Raw genomic sequence first — 5,039 nt, 5'->3', positions numbered from 1 at the left:
TCTCTACCTTCCTCCTGTTTATTCCAGTTCCCCTCCCACCCTCCCAACCCTCTAGCCACACAGATGGGCCCTTATTTACACTCACATCACCTCCAGGCTGTCCTGATACATAATCTCTTTCTTCCAGGCTATCTCCTTCTCAGGATGACTTTTAATTTCACTTAAGCCACATAAAATGATATATAGAGAGAAAAGGAAATTTCCCTTTCACCTCCTCTCCCAAGCTCCTCAGTTTCCCTCCCCAGAGGCAACCACCATTTCTAATTTCTTAACCATTTTTTCAGAAATCAAATAAACTCACTCACTACCCTTGTCTATTTTGATGCAGGCTGGTGCATGCAGTGAGGTCTGTGCTGCGGCTTGCTCTGTGTGTCTTGCTGGGCCTTGACGGCGGTGTGTATATAGATTCTCCTGATTCTTTTGAACAGCTGCAGAGTTTTCTCTTGCCTTTATGACCATCATTTATTTAGCCAGTCCCTTAATGAGGGACATTTTGGTCATTTCCAACCCACCACAATCACAAACAACACCGTAATGTTATACACGTCTTTGCACACATGAGCAAGTATAGCTGCAAAATAAATCCCTAGACCTGTGACTGCAGGTCAGAGGAGGTCTGCATTTCTTATTTTGATCAACCGCACCAAATTGCCCTTTAAAAGGACTGCACCCATTTACTCTGCCTCCAGCAATATCTGAGCAGCTCAAATGAGCTCTTGAAAATGCCTATCTGATCACCATCCTCCTAATTTAAAGCTACCTGTCCCCAGTGCTGGCTGCACGGCAGAATCCCAAAGAGACTTCAAAGCAACCCTATAAGTGAGGCCTTAACCCCTGAGGTTCTGACTGAGTTAATTAACATGTGGCCTAGTCATTGGAGATTTTTTTTAAGCTCCCCAGGTGATTCTAGAACGTTCCAGCGTAGAGAACCACAGCTATAAATTCACTAGTGGTTCCCCATGCCTATTCCCACCACATAAAGTCCAGCCTCCTCAGCAAAATAGAGAAGGCCCTTCGTTTTCTGATGCCCTCCTGCCTCTCTGCCCTCCTTCTTGGTACTTGCCACTTCATGTCCAACTCTCTGTTCCTGCTGAATCCGTTTCAGACTTCCAGAAGCATGGTGTTCTCCAGCCCATCTGTCTTGACCCAACCTGCCCCTTCTGCCAGTACCCGCTTCTCCACCTTGCTAGCTGCTACTCACTCCTCAAGGTTTGATTAACCAGGGGTTCTACCTTTAGGAGCCTTCCCTGACCTTCCTGGGGAGCAACAGTCACAGTGATGTACTGGGGGCCACAGGCACAGGCTTGCAAGAGCCGATCCTTAGCTTCTCTTCCCAACTCCCTCTTCAATGATGCTGTTGTTAGCTTGACACTGGCCATGGCAGGGGTACTTCTGCCACAGCAACTGGCAACCACCACATATCAGAAACTTTTTTTCCCCAGAAAGCCAGCTATTATCAATTAACATCACGCAGGTGTTACAAAGCTCCTCTGCATGCTCATGGCAGCCAGGGATTTCATTGACTCCAGCTCCTCTCATGCTGTTATCAAGAGACTTTCAGCCCCTGTAATAATAGATAGCAGTGAAGATGATGAAAATAATAATGGCTAACTCTTACTGAGCATGTGCGTGTGCCAGACACTGAAATGAAAGCCTTACGTGTGTGCGTTCATTTGCTCCTCACAATAACCCTGAGAGGCGAGGACTGTGGTGACCTCCACTGTCCTGAGGCACAGAGGGGAAAAGTGACTTGCCTGAGGTCATACAGCCAGTGAGCAACACAGCCGTGACAGTAGATGCTCAGTCAATGTTTGTCCCGTGGAAGGAGGGATCCTAACTTCTGCAAGCAGGTGCTGGGCGGCCTGGCTAGATAGACAAGGTAGGGCCTTGTCCTCAGCAAATTGCAAATATCCCCGATGGTTTGTGACTGGCCTATCCCCTCCTTCAGGCAGGGCAGTATTAATTAGCTATGGCTGCTATAACAAAAGCCATACACTTAGTGGCTTAAAATAATGCAAATTTAATATCTTACAGTTCTGGAGGCCAGAAGTCTAAAGTGAGTCTTATGGCGCTAAAATCCAGGTATCTGCAGGGCCATGTTCTTTCCTGGAGGCTCCACGGGAGAATTTATTCATTGTCTTTTCCAGCTTTTAGAGGTCACCTGCATTCCCTGGCTCACGGCCCCTTCCTCCATCTTCAAAGCCAGCAGTATCTGATTGAGTGCTTCCTCACATCACTCTCTCACCCTCTTCTCTTTTCTGCCTCCCTCTTCCACATTTAAGGACCCATGAAAACATTGGGCCCACCTGGTGAATTCAGGATACTCTCACTACTTCAGATCAGCTGATGAGCACCCTTAATTCCAACTGCAACCTTAATTCCCCTTCGCCATATCAAGTAACACACGTGCAACTTCAGGAACTGGGACATAGACATCTTTTGGAGGTCAATATTCTGCCTCTCACAGGGCTGCCCCTTTTCTTGCTCCATTTTGTGGGACAAAGACAACTCCCTCTTCTGAAGGACACTTCTAGAAAGAGCCAGGCCTTGGTGACATCTAAGAAGGTAAAAACTAGATGTGATCACATCCACCAGTTTGGGGACTTGGGGTCCTCCTTCTACCAAAACAGTACAGAGAGATGTGCTCAGTCTAATTTTGATGATGATGATGATGATGACGGTTGATGTATTAGGTAGAGCAGGGCCGAGTTCTATGGGCTTTACAGAAACTAACTCTGGGTCAATAGGAACTCTTCTTCCTGTGGCTTCCTCTGCTACTCCTCCTCACCCATAGCCCAGTGCAGCCACCAGCCCCACTGCTAGATGATCTTACAGGGCCAGCACCCACTACCCATGCCAAAGTCTCCATGTCTTTGGGTCCAAATTCTCAGGAAAGAGAGAGAGCAAATTTGATTGGTTCATCTCAGCCTATGGGTGAAGCACTCTTAGGGTAGGTGTCCTTCCTTTGTCTGATTGGACAAAAAAATATTGGTCCTATCTGACTGGCTGGGGCCAGGAGGAGGTGTACAGGATATAAATACCATCTGTGATAGGCAGACTAATGCCGCCTACCTCTAATCCTGCAAAGAGGCCCATGCAACCTGTAAATATGGAAATAAGTTCCTTTGCATGGCAAAAGGGACTTTGTAGTTGTGATTTAAAATCTTAAGGCTGGAAGACAATCCCAAATTATCCACGGGGCTCAATGTAATCACAAGTGTCCTTACAAGGGAAAGAGGAGGAGGAGAGTCAGAAATGGAGATGACAGCACAGAAGCAGAGGTCATAGTGATGTAACTGCAGGCTTTGAAGATGGAGAAGGGGCCACAAGCCAAGGGATGCAAGAGGCCTCTAGGAGCTGGAGAGGGTATGGCAACACATTCTCCTCTAGAACCTCCAGAAAAATCTCAGTCCTACCAACACCTTGACTTAATCACTGTAAGACCCCTTTTAGACTTCTGGTCTCCAGAACTGTAATTTTTTTTTTTTTTTTTTTTGAGAGAGAGTCTAACTCTGTCACCACGCTGGAATGCAGTGGCATGATCTCAGCTCACTGCAGCATCCACCTCCTAGATTCATGCGATTCTCCTGCCTCAGCCTCCCAAGTAGCTGGGATTACAGGCACGCACCGCCACACCCAGCTAATTTTTGTATTTTTGGTAGAGATGGGGTTTCACCATGTTGGCCAGAATGGTCTCGATATCCTGACCTCGTGATCTACCTACCTCGGCCTCCCTAAGTGCTGGGATTACAGGCAGAAACCACTGCACCCAGCCAAATTTGCATTATTTAAAGCTTCTACATCGGGGTTGTTACCGCAGCCATAAGAAATTCACGTGTGGTCACTGTGACTCATCCCTTGATCAGAAAAATGTGGCAGAAGACATCTGGGTTGGGCATTTCTATGTATGCCTCGAGTTCCAGACTTCCAGGATGCCAAGAGGATGGGAGATGTGTTACTGGCCCTGATTAGCTGAGGTCAAGTGTCCATACTGGGGAGGGACACGAGGGACAAGAAGACAGTAGCACTAAGCCAAAAGGTGACTGGGACTTCACAAAGACCTGAAGAAAGGCTGAGTGGATGCCCTGGGGAAGGGGCTGACGGGGCTGAACACCAGGCTGAGGGAAAGGTCCCACAACCTGGGAAAAGTGACCATATTGACAGAAGGCGCCAAAGTGTGGAAAGAGCAATGGACTGCAAGTCCACACTGAGCCTGGCAGTGCCATCCACTGACTTGGAGGGTTCAAAATGAGGGACCTGCACTAGGTCAGTAAATCAAGCCTTCTTTTAGAAAAGCTTTTGAACAGCAGACTGCTGTATTTACGCTAAATCTTTCTTGCGTAATTTTGGAAAGAAATTGCTAAGATGATAATCATGGCCGGGCGCGGTGGCTCACACCTGTAATCCCAGCATTTTGGGAGGCAGAGGCGGGTGGATCACTTGAGGCCAGGAAATCAAGACCAGCCTGGCCAACATGGGGAAACCCTGTTTCTACTACAAACACAAAAAGTAGCTGGGTATGGTGGCGGGTGCCTGTAATCCCAGCTACTCAGGAGGCTGAGGATCAAGAATTGCTCGAACCCAGAGACGGCGGCTCCAGTGAACGAAGATCTCACCACTGCACTCCAGCCTGGGCAATACAGTGAGACTCCATCTCAAAACAAACAAACAAACAAACAACAAAGATGATAATCATAATAATAGCAAGCATTTGAATAGGACTCACTTTTGTGACAGGCCGTCTTCTAAGAGCCTTGTCAATGTAAATTGATTTGTTCAAAACTCACAGCAAATTGATAGGTGCCATCATCTTCAGGTTACAGACAAAAAAAAAATTAAGGCATAGAGAGGTTGAGAAATTTGCTCAAGGTCACCAGCAGGGAATTGATAAATTCTTGATTTGAACCCGTATACTCAGGATCCAGAGAGAACTGAGAGGAAGGGGGTAAGTTAGGGGAGATTTAACCAGACAGGCTAAATCCAGACAAATAAGACACAGCTGAGAGAGGTGGGGAGACAGCTGGGGTAGGAGGAGGACC

Source organism: Macaca thibetana, chromosome 20 (genome assembly GCF_024542745.1).
Source record: "Macaca thibetana thibetana isolate TM-01 chromosome 20, ASM2454274v1, whole genome shotgun sequence".
Classification (NCBI taxonomy): Eukaryota; Metazoa; Chordata; class Mammalia; order Primates; family Cercopithecidae; genus Macaca; species Macaca thibetana.
The sequence above is the reverse complement of the archived record's forward strand: the minus strand, read 5'-3'. Positions refer to the sequence as shown.